This window comes from Manis pentadactyla, chromosome 8 (assembly GCF_030020395.1).
Source record: "Manis pentadactyla isolate mManPen7 chromosome 8, mManPen7.hap1, whole genome shotgun sequence".
Taxonomy (NCBI): Eukaryota; Metazoa; Chordata; class Mammalia; order Pholidota; family Manidae; genus Manis; species Manis pentadactyla.
This window is the reverse complement of record NC_080026.1, coordinates 60,711,510-60,723,982: the sequence shown is the minus strand read 5'-3', so window position 1 is coordinate 60,723,982 and position 12,473 is coordinate 60,711,510.

Here is a 12,473-nt window from a genome sequence, read left to right as displayed (position 1 = left end):
TTCTCTGAGTGTTCAGATGGCACTCCCCATCATTGATGGGGAACAGAGTAAGACCAATGATTACAAGGACATGTAGAGTTTCCCAGTCCAAAGCTTTATGGAACATGATGGTGGTGGATGAGGCATGCTGTAAATCCACTGATGTTTTGACACATGCAGACAGAAGGTAAATCCATGTACAGAGTAAATATCTTTTCCAGTGTGTACAAAGTACTGTCCCTTTCCTGATGAAAATGGTCTGATGTGATCAACCCAATACCAAGTATTCAACTTATCCCGGGAATTGTGCCAAGTTAGTTATTAACCATTGGTTTTGCCATTGGAATACTGGGCACTTAACAATGACTTTTGCCAGATTGGCCTTGGTGAGTGGAAGTCTACATTGCTGAGCCTGTGTATAAGCTTCACTGCTGCCACAGAAACCTGTTCATGAGCCCACTTCGCAATGACAGAAGTGGCTGGGGAGAGGGCTGACTGACAGGAGATTGATATTCACAGAACGTGTCCTTCTATCCACCTAATTTTTAAACCTTTCTCTGGTGAGTCACCCTTTGGTGAGCATATATGTGGGCAAACCAGTATTTTCACACTGCCCATTTGGAAAGGTCTATGCCCACACCTCTTACCCAGTCTTCTTGTCACAGTTTTCCAGAGGACTCCTTCTAAGTCCTTGACCATCCAGCCAAACCATTAGCCCCTGTGTGTGGATTGGGATAGGCTCATAAGTGTGGCATCTCTTTTTCCAGGCAAAAGAAATAACCAGATGCCTTGCTCAAATTTTTGCTCACTTGGATGTTTTTCTTTCACCACTGATTTTCAGGACCATCTCAGAGTAGGGCTGTTGTGCTGGATACCATGCAGAATTATCTAACCAAGCCCAGGTTTTTTATTTCTCAGTAAACTAGTCAAAGAACTCATGAGGCCATAGCTGTAGATAGAGAGAGAGACACGAGAACGGAGTACAGCATTTGTAGGGATCTGGGCATACTTACGCCCTCAGGACCTGCTAGAGCCTAATCCTGTATGTGCCATTTTCATTAAGTGATGAAGTGCCACTGTGAACACCCAATTGTATGACTTGATGCATCAGACAACACATCAGAGCGGCCTGGATTACACGGTAATTTAGTAGTCCATGGTTAAGTGTTTAATCTCCACTAAGGCCCATTAGCAAGCAAGACAAAAGCTATTTCTCAAAAGGAGGGTAGATGTTCACAGGGGATGGTGTGTCTTTGCTTAAAGAACCCTAAGGGTATGCACTCTGATTCACATATAGGGTCCTGCCAAAGGCTCTAAACAGGATCCTCATTCGCTACCAGTACTTCAAGTAACATGGTTCATGGATCTGCTGGATAATATAGCCCAAATGGCACAGTAGCTTGGCAACTTGGATCTGTTGCAGAACAGTTTTGTTCTAGACTCCTCTCCAAATTGGTAGGTTTTCTGGTCACTCAGTATACGGCTTGGACTAGCAGGCCCAAATGTGACATATGCTGTCTTCAAAATCCAAAAAAAAGCAACAAATGGAGTGTGCCACCTGATTAAATTCATAATCCACCATCATTATTTAAGATCCACATATCTTCTGCACAGGCCAGAGAAGTCATTTGAATGGAGATGTGGTGGAAATCACTATCCCTGGATCTGTCCAGACCCTGATGGAGGCACTAATACCTGCACTCACTCCAGGAATGCAGCATTGCTTTTGGTTCATTATCTTCACAGGTAGAGGCAGTTCTAGTGACTTTCACATGGCCTTTCCTACCATACTAGCTCTCACTTGATAGGGCAAGGAACCAATGTGTGGATTCTGAAAATATCTGGTCTCTATTTCACGTTTGCATTCCACGATTGAGAAAAGAACCACAATATAAGTTTGGGATACACTGGACTCATTGTGAGATAGACCTTGAGCTAAAACATGATTGCTTGACCTCTATGAGCCCCTCCTCTGAATGGTATACTGCAGTGACTTTTGGGTAATTGGGAAATAGCATCAGTTCAGGACCAGTGTTTGAGGAACCCCTGAAAAGTCTGATTGTTTCCCCCTACCCAATGCACAGTCACATTGGTAAGTGACTTTATGTCCCTTTTGGGGAACACTGCGAAGATTAGCAGTATATGTTTTTGGCAGTGGATTCTTCCACAAGGAGACCTGGACACCTGCCTCTTCTGTGATCCTCTGGGTCTATACACTGGCTCAAGGCTGGGAACTGATTGAAGGGGCATGACTCTTTGGTGATTCAAGTCATACTTCTGTTCATTATACCTGGAGGTTTTTCCACTTAAATGAAGACTTTTGTGGACTTCCCATATATTGTAGTTCTGGTTATACAATGATCAACATCAAATATCTCTGTAAGCCAAACTATTCTGATTACTGCTTCAGCTCCACTGTCCATTACAGTAACCACATCCATGTTTTTGATGGTTAATTGACGCACTTTGGCCCAGCCATCCTAGGATATCGGCATCCTCATTGGACTAACATATCCCCATTTGAAGGTAGCAGTTTCCCCTGTAATTTATGGTTTACAGAGAAGAGCAACCACACTGCAGGTTTGGGACATGCTGGGCTCACTGTGCTTTTCAAGGATTCTGGGGCTTCTCTGATAAAAGGCATTGTCCTTTGGACCTTTTGAGATTGGTAAGCAACTCTTACATAAATCCCCTCTAAATTCTAATACTCCTAAGAGGAATACTTGCCTCTATAGTATACCAAGGAAGTTTTGGCATTTCAACTTCTTTCATATAGGTTTATATTTTGGTCAACCAAATGAAGCAAACAATTAGAGCCATTACTAGCCCCTTGAGATACTTAGTGGCCCCATGTCAATAAAGTCAGCCTGATCCAACTTTATATTCTTTCCACTCTGATTCCAAACATATTCCCCAGTTTTCTGTTAATATAAAGTTATAAAATTATACACCTCCTTGGGTATGTCACACTTCTCCATGGATCACAATTTGTACTGTTGAACATCTGTTGAGATTTATGTCTGGTTATAGGTCCAGAAGCAAAGAGAGGTGGTGCGGTAGGTCCGGAGGAGGATCAGTTCTTTGCAAGACAACTATGACATGGAAGGCCATATTAGGTTCTTAAAGCCAAGGGCGACTCAACTCATCAGGTACAAGTGGAGGGGCTGGTTTTATTGGAAAGAAGGATCACTAGATACATCAGAGATATTGTAGGCATTGAAGACACTCAGCTGCACTGAAACCCACTTATGTTTTCCCAACCCAGTTTTTAGGACCTCATCCCACCATGCACTATCTTTAATAAGAGACCCTGTAAGGTTGGGAACTCAATTTGCATTGTAATTAAGCTGTCCAACGAATTTGTCACTGAGTCTGGTTTTCATAAGTCTCAGCCCTGCAAGCTTTAGGGGTAAGAGCTTCTTTCAGAGTAGACAAAGAATATTCTAAGGCCCCTGGTGGGGATCTTGAGCTGGGAATTTAACCCCCTGAGTTTCTCATGTTTTCCCAAGTTCTCCACACATTTAGAAGTAAGCAGTCAATCCTCTTATACTCTTTATGTTCACTACAATATCTAGGCAGCAAATATTTGATTCCTGAGAACCTTGCTTTCTACAGGTACCTAAACTAATTGCCACTGCACACCAAAGACTATCAGTGCCCCTTTACCACTGAAACAGGGCCATTAATTTCAAATCTAAATCTAATCAGATTACAGAATCCAATCCAGAAACTCCAGACCCATTTCAAGATGTATTACTATGGGGAAAGGTAAGAGGTTGATCCTGGAATGGGGCATGGGAAAGGCTTTTCGGGTATCTGGTGAAGTTCTTTTTCTTGACCTGGTGGTGATAGTAGGATGTCTGCCTTGTAACATTTATTAATGCTGTATATTTATACAGCTTTCGTCTGCTGCGGCCTCGCGAGGAGACGGTACTGGAGCTTTCGGAGGCCGGGCGGGCGCGGGGGCAGGGCAGCGGCGGCGGAGCCCGCGGAGCGCAGGTGGTCTGGGACGCCGTGCCGGAGGGGCGTGTGCGGGAGGCGGCTCTGTGCCTGGCCCCGGTAGGAATTTTGCTCAATCTCGTGCGCCCGCCCGACAAGATCCATCACCGCTCAGCGCTCGTTACCTGGGGAAACTTCGTTTGCCATCCTTGGTGGAGGGTCGCCCGAGGCCTCGGTAAGACTGCGCGCAGGCTGGCCGCTTCTCGCCTCGGGAGAACCTTGTTCTCCCCTCAGATTCTCGCTCAGCCTTCCCAGCCATCTGTGGCCCGCGTCGCGTCCCTGACTTAGTGAACCAGGCTCCAAGTCGTGACGGGAGCCCCAGGTGGCCAACGAAGCAGGGTGGGAGCGAGGACGGTCTGGCCCACGCAGTAGCCAGGGCGCGGTCAGGAGACAGTGAGCAGCCTTGTGACCCTGGCCTCTCAAGGAAGTGATTGCAAGTGAACTTGACATTGGACTGGGAACTCCCTCTTGTTTCTAAGGCAGCTGTGAACCTGGCACATACCTGGAGGCACCCAGGTCCCTTTGGCACCCTCCAGCTTCCGTCCTCGGCACCAGTTCGCATTTCCCGAAGTGACTGAGGGTGACAGGAAGAGCCAAGAGCTATAGACCCTGGACGAGCATTCTAACTGGCTTGCTACGCCCAGCTGCCTTGGAACAAAACAGCTCCTGTGAGGTGAGAAGGGGTATTCCAGAAGCAGGAAACCCTCTTAGGACAGTCAGTTGGCCTGAGAACTCAGAAGAGATAGTGTGGAAGTGGAAGAAGCAGAGGCTCTATTGCTCAGCCAGAAGCAATTCAGGTCCTCCTGCCAGAACCACCGCCACATCCAGAGCCTCACAGACTGGCTGATGATGGAAGCTTTGTGCCAACTGTCAGAGATATAAACTGTGGCTGGGAGAGGAGAGCAAGCAAAAGGAACAGAATACTGCTCCTTGGGGACCTGTGAAGGCATCATGTGGAAGGAGTTACTTAACCAGCCACAGGGGTAGGGAGTGCCTTCTTCATCCCTCCCTTCTTCATGTGTCTGCTCTCTGGATTCCGAGCTGCTTGCACACTCGCACACATCTAGAGATGTGCAGACGCCCCTATCTTATTTGCAGGTGTTTTGCCAGCAGCTATGTGGATGTTTGGGGCAGGTAATATATCTCATGATCTTTCCTTTCTCATCTTACCCTCACAGTTCTCTACAATCTTCAAGGACTAGCAAAAAATGATAACATCCCAGGTAAGTTGTTCATTTATTCAGTTTTGCTTAACGATGATTATGTGAGGTTTGTAAAATATTTATACAGTCATAGAAGATAGTAGAAATGAATATGTTAACATCAGGGAAAATAAAGAGATGTCAGCAAATTGCTGGCCATGTGCCAAATGCAGTCTGCTGCCTTTTTTTTTTTTAAGGCCTGCAAACTAGAAATTTTTAGTTGGTTGATAAAAATCCAAAGTAACATTTTGTGATTGAAAAGTGTATGAAATTCAAATTACAGCATCTAAAGTTTTATTAGGACACAACCATTCTCATTCATTTATGGCTATGGCTATTTTTACATTTCAAGAGCAGAGTTAGGTGGTTGTGACAGCCGCTATATGATTTACAAGCCTAAAATATTTACTACCTGGCCTTTTACCAAAATGTTTGCTGACCTCTGATAGAGAGCAGCAAATCAGTGGTAAGGCAAAGATACCATGTAGGTTAGTGCAGATCTGGTGAGAAATGCATTGTGAGAAAATAATCTTGTGATCTTGTGAGAAATGACATTGTGAGACAGTAAGAATTGCGTTGTGAAACTGGGGCATAAACATTTTTTGATAGGCTTCATTAGGTGACATTTTGAATCTTCCAACAACAATCCTGCAATTATATCAAGAAGTGGTAGGAATAAAGTGATTCTTGGCCATTTCAGAGGAAAAGTTAAAAGAAAATATGTGACTAAATATGCAAGTGAACCATGCCAGTGCTGTTCAAAGAAGAGACATGTCTGGTTAGACCAGGGTGATGCAGGGTGGTTAGTCAGATGAGGCAGGCTCGGTGAAAGCCCTAGTAACCAGGCAGAATCTAAATCTTTGTTGTCTGGTGAGGGATTGCACTTTTTAAAAATTGTGGTAAGATATGTATAACATGAAATTCATACTTTAACCATTTTAAAGTGTAAAATTCAGTGTTGTTCACTACATTCACAATGTCATCTACTTCCAGAATATTTTTATCACACCAAAGGAAACCCTCTACCCTTAATATGCAGTACTGTAACTTGATAAGCCATTGCTGCCCATCCCCTCCCAGTCCCTAGCAAGCGCTAATATGCTTTCTGTTTATGGATTACCTATTCTGGATATCTCATACAAATGGAATGCTTTCTGTTTATGGATTACCTATTCTGGATATCTCATACAATGGAACCCATCCATGTTGTAGCATATATCTCTACTTCATCCCTTTTATGACTGCATAATATTCCACTGTATGTATACCACCTTTTACTTATCTATGAATTGATGGATATTTTGGAGCATCTTTGGTTAATGTAAACACTGCTGCTATGAGCATTCATGAACAAATTTTTGTTTGAACACCTATTTTCATTTTCTGAGGAGTGAAACTGATGGGCCATGCAACAATTCTATGTTTAACTTACTATGAAATCACCAAGCTGTGTTTTTATAGCAAGATCCCTTGCAAGTCCCTGTGACTGTTAGGTTAGTCTTTCTATTTCTGCAAAAAGCACTATTGAGATTTTAATAAAGATTGCATGGAATCTGTACACCATTTTGGGAGAGTATTGACATATTAACAGTATTAAGTCTTGCAATCCACAAATGTGAGATGTTTTTCTATTTATTTAGGTCTTTTAAAATTTCACTATTGTTTTGGAATTTTCAGTGTGCAAATCATATATCCTTACTAAAGTTTATTCTTAAGTATTTTATGCTGTTGTAAATTAATTGTTTTCTTAATTTCCTTTTTGATTGCTTATTGATAGTATATAGGAATAGAACTGGTTTTTTAGTTTCTTTGTAGATCCCTTTTTAAAATTGAAGTACAGTTGATACACATTATTATACTAATTTCAGGTGTACTACATAGTGATAGACAATTATATACATTACTAAATGCTCATAAGTGTAGTTACTATCTGTCAACAGTTATTACATTATTATTATTAACTGTATTTCTTATGCTGTAGTTCTCATTCCTGTGACTTATTTTATAATTGGAAGTCTGTACCTCTTTATCCCTTTCACCTATTTTTTCCATCCTCCCACTCCTCCCCTATGGCAACCACAAGTTTGTACTCTGTATTTATGACTTTATTTGTTTTATTTATTAATTTTTTTAGATTCCACATATAAGTGAAATCATATGATATTTGTCTTTCGCTGACTTATTTCACTTTGTATAATATCTTCTATGTCCATTCATGTTGTATGGCAAAATCTCATTATTTTTTATAGTTAATCTATTGATGAACACTTAGGTTGCTTCCATATTTTGGCTGTTGTAAATAATGCTGCAATAAACAGAGACGTGCACATATCTGTTCAAATTAGTGAGGTGTTTTTCAGGTACATACCCAAAAGTGTAATTACTAGGTTATGCAGTAGTTCTGTTTTTACTCTTTTGATGAACCACAATACTTTTCCTACAGTGCACAAGTGTTCCCTTTTCTCCACATCCTCACCAATACTTAATTCTTGTCTTTTTGATATTAGCCATTCTGACTGATGTGAGGTGAAATCTCATTGTGTTTTTGATTTGCCCTTCTCTGATGTTTAGTGATGTTGAACCTTTTTCATGTGCTTGTTGTGTTGAAGACCTGTGAGTCTTTGGAAAAATTTCTTTTCAGGTTCTCTGCCCATCTTTAAATTGGATTATTTGATATCTTTGCTGTTGTGTTGTATGTCTTTATATTTTGGATATTAACGCCTTAACAGATACCTCATTTGCAATTATATTTTCCTATTCAGTAGGTTGCCTTGTGCTCTGTTGCTGATTTCCTTTGCTGTGTAGTTCTTAAGTTTCATATAGTCCCACTTATTTATTTCTGCTTTTGTTTCCCTTTCCCGGGGAGAAATATCCAGAAAAAAATTTCTAATGCCGATCGATGGTGAAGAGTTTACTGTCTGTGTTTTCTTTTTCTTATTTTTTATTTTGGTATCATTAATATACAATCACATGAGCAACATTGTGATTACTAGATTGCCCCCATTATGAAGTCCCCACCACATACCCCATTACAGTCACTGTCCATCAGCGTAGTATACTAGAAGCTATAGAGTCACTGCTTGTCTTCTCTGTGCTGTAGTGCCTTCCCGTGTCCCTCCCCTACATTATGTGTGCTAATCATAATGCCCCTTATTCCCCTTCTTACCCACCCTCCCTAGTCCCTTTCCCTCTGACAAATATTAGTCTGTTCTTGGGTTGTGTGAGTCTGTTGCTGTTTTTTTCCTTCAGTTTTTGCTTTGTTCTTACGTTCCACAGATGAGTAAAATCATATGGTACTTGTCTTTCTCCACCTGGCTTATTTCACTGAGCATAATACCCTCTAGCTCCATCCATGTTGTTGCAAATGGTAGGATTTGTTTTCTTCTTATGGGTGAATAGTGTTCCATTGTGTATATGTACCACATCTTCTTTATCCATTCATCTACTGATGGACACTTGGGTTGCTTCCATCTCTTGGCTATTGTAAATAGCGCTGCGATAAACATAGGGGTGCATATGTCTTTTTGAAACTGGGATCCTGCATTCTTAGGGTAAATTCCTAGGCATGGAATTCTTGGGTCAAATGACATTTCTATTTTGAGTTTTTGAGGAACCTCTATACTGCTTTCCACAATGGTTGAACTAGTTTACATTCCCACCAGCAGTGTAGGAGGTTTCCCCTTTCTCTGCATCCTTGCCAGTATTTGTTGTTCCTAGTCTTTTCTATGTTGGCCGTCCTAACTGATGTGAGGTGATATCTCATTGTGGTTTTAATTTGCATTTCCCTGATAATTAGTGATGTGGAGCATCTTTTCGTGTGCCTGCTGGCCATCTGAATTTCTTTTTTGGAGAAGTGTCTGTTCATATCCTCCAGCCATTTTTAAGTCAAGTTATTTGCGTTTTGTATGTTGAGGCTTGTGAGTTTTTTATATATTTTGGATGTTAACCCCTTGTTGGATATGTCATTTACAAATATATTCTCCCATATTGTAGGATGCCTTTTTGTTCTGGTGGTGTCTTTTACTGTACAGAAGCTTTTTAGTTTGATGTAATCCCATGTGTTCATTTTTGCTTTTGTTTCCCTTGCCCAAGGAGATGCATTCAGGAAGAAGTTGCTCATGTTTATTTTCAGGAATTTTTTGCCTATGTTGTCTTCTAAGAGTTTTATTGTTTCATGACTTACATTCAGGTCTTTGATCCATTTTGAGTTTACTTTTGTGTATGTGGTTAGACTATAATCCAATTTCATTCTCTTGCATGTATCTGTCCAGTTTTGCCAACACCAGCTGTTGAAGAGGCTGTCATTTCTCCATTGTATATCCATGGCTCCTTTATCATATATGAATTGACCATATATGTTTGGGTTAATGTTTGGAGTCTCTATTTTGTTCCACTGGTCTGTGGCTCTGTTCTTGTGCCAGTACCAAATTGTCTTGATTACTGTGGCTTTGTAGTAGAGCTTGAAGTTGGGGAGCATAATCCTCCCAGCTTTATCCTTCCTTCTTAGGATTTTTTTTGGCTATCCAGGGTCTTTTGTGGTTCCATATGAATTTTAGAACTATTTTCTCTAGTTTGTTGAAGAATGCCATTGGTATTTTGATAGGAATTTCACTGAATCTGTAGATTGCTTTAGGCAGGATGGCCATTTTGACAATATTAATTCTTCCGATCCATGAGCACGGGATGTTTTCATTTATTGGTATCTTCTTTAATTTCTCTCATGAGTGTCCTGTAGTTTTCAGAGTATAGGTCTTTCACTTTCTTGGTTAGGTGTATTCCTAGGTATTTTATTCTTTTGATGCAATTGTGAATGGAATTGTTTTCCTGATTTCTCTTTCCTCTAGTTCATCGTTAGTGTATAGGAATGCCACAGATTTCTGTGTATTAATTTTGTATCCTGCAACTTTGCTGAATTCAGATATTAGATCTAGTAGTTTTGGAGTGGATTCTTTAGGGTTTTTTTATGTACAGTACCATGTCATCTGCAAACAGGGACAGTTTAACTTCTTCCTTGCCCATCTGGATGCCTTTTATTTCTTTGTGTTGTCTGCCTGTGTTTTCTTATAGGAGTTTTATGGTTTCAGGTCTTAAACCCAAATTCAGTTCATTTTTACATACGGTGTAAGAAAGTGATTAAGTTTCATTGTTTTGACTGTGGGTGTCCAATTTTCCCAACACAGTTTATTGAAGAGACTGTCTTTTCCCCAGTGTACACTTTGGCTCCTTTATTGTAGATTAATTGATCATATATGCATGGGTTTATTTCTATGTTCTCTATTTTCCTTCATTGATCTTTGTGTTTTTATGCCAGTACAATACTCTTTTAATTACTGTAGCTTTGCTATATGGTTGTAATTCAAAAAGTGTCATGTTTCTAGCTTTGTTCTTTCTCAAGATTGTTTTGGCTATTTGGTTCTTTTGGTGGTTCCATACAAATTTTAGGGTTATTCTATTTCTTTGAAAAATGTTTCTGGAATTTTGGAAGGGATTGCATTGAATCTGGAGATTGCTTTGGTACCATGAAGATTTTAATAATATTGATTCTTCATGTCCATGTGCATGGTGTTATCTTTCCATTTATTTTTGTATTCTTCACTTTCATTAATGTCTTGTAGTTTTCAATATTCAGGTCTTTTACCTCCTTGTTTAAAATTATTCCTAGGTATTTTATTCTTTATACAATTGTAAATGGGATTGTTTTCTTTATTCTCTTTATGATAGTTCAATATTAGTGTATGAAAATAAAGCTTATTTTTGTGTATTTTGTATCTGCAACTATGGAATTCATTTATGATTTTTTAACATTTTTTGATGGAGTTTTTAGGTTTTTCTATATATAATATTTCATCTTCAAATAGTGATGGTTTTACTTCTCCCTTTCCAATATTTTGGTGCATTTCATTTCCTTTTCTTGTCCGATTGCTCTTGCCAGGACTTCTAATGCTATGTAGAAAAAAATGGCAAGAGTGAGCATCCTTGTCTTGTTCCATAGAGGAAATGCATTTTTAGCTTTTCACTGTTGAGTATGATGTTATCTGTGAGTTTGTCATTTATGGCCTATATTATGTTGAGGCATATTCTCTCTATATCCACTTTGCTGAGAGTTTTTAATCATGTTCACATGGATATTGAATTTTGTCAGATACTTTATCTGAATTTGTTGAGATGATCATATGATTTGTACTGTTCATTTTGTTAATATGGTATACCATATTGACTGATTTGTAGATGTTAAACCATCCTTGCATACTTGGAATAAATCCTACTTGATCATGTGTATGATCTTTTAATGTATTGTTAATATTTTGTTGAGGGTTTTTGCGTGTATGTTCATCAGGGATATGAGCTTGTAATTTTCTTTTTTGTGGTGTCATAGTGTGGTTTTGGTATCAGGGTAATGCTGGCCTCAGAAAATAAGTTTGGAAGAGATCCTTTTCTTCTGCTTTCTGGAAGAGTTTCAGAAGGATTGGTATTAATCCATCTGTAATGCTTGGTAGAATTCATCAGTGAAACTGTCAGGTCCTTTTGTTTGTTGGGAGGTTTTTGATTATTGATTCACTCTCCTTACTAGTAGTCTGCTTGTCCATATTTTCCATTTCATCATGATTCAATCTTGCTAGGTTGTATGTTCCTGGAATTTATCTATTTCTTCTAGGTTTTTCATATAATTGTTCATAGAAGTCTTCTTATGATCTCCTTTGTATTTTTTTGGTATAAACTATAACATTTTTTTTTCAGAAAAGCAACCCTTCATTATATTTATTCTGTAAGAAAAAGGCAAAAGTTGATCTCAGTCAAGCTACCGAATGCCACAGAAGCGATGATCTTTCTTAAATGATTCTGTGAGTAAATGATTCTGATGAATAAAATTAAGGAGAAGGGTGGTTTTAAAAAAAAGTCACACACAGAATTGAACAGTTGGAAAAGGAATCCAAGCTACCCCCAACCCTGACCTTTGTTGAAGGGCTCACCAGAGATCTATGTAAATATTATTTTGAAATTTGGAGCTTCAACTTGTATGAACATGAATGCCCATGCTGAGTTTTTGCGTGCCTCTGTGAAATAGCAAAAAGAACCTGACAGACCCTATTCTTGCATTAAAGCAACACACTGTGGAAAGCCTGAAAACAAACCATCTATGCTTCATTAATTAGGTTTGTAAGTATTGTTTCATAACCAAACAATATTTCTAAAGATTTTGATAGTTTAAAGATTGCCCCATTTTGTTTTTGATAGCACATTTTGTATCTTTTTATCTGTGTATCCCTTAACTAATCATTGCAATCAGCTTTT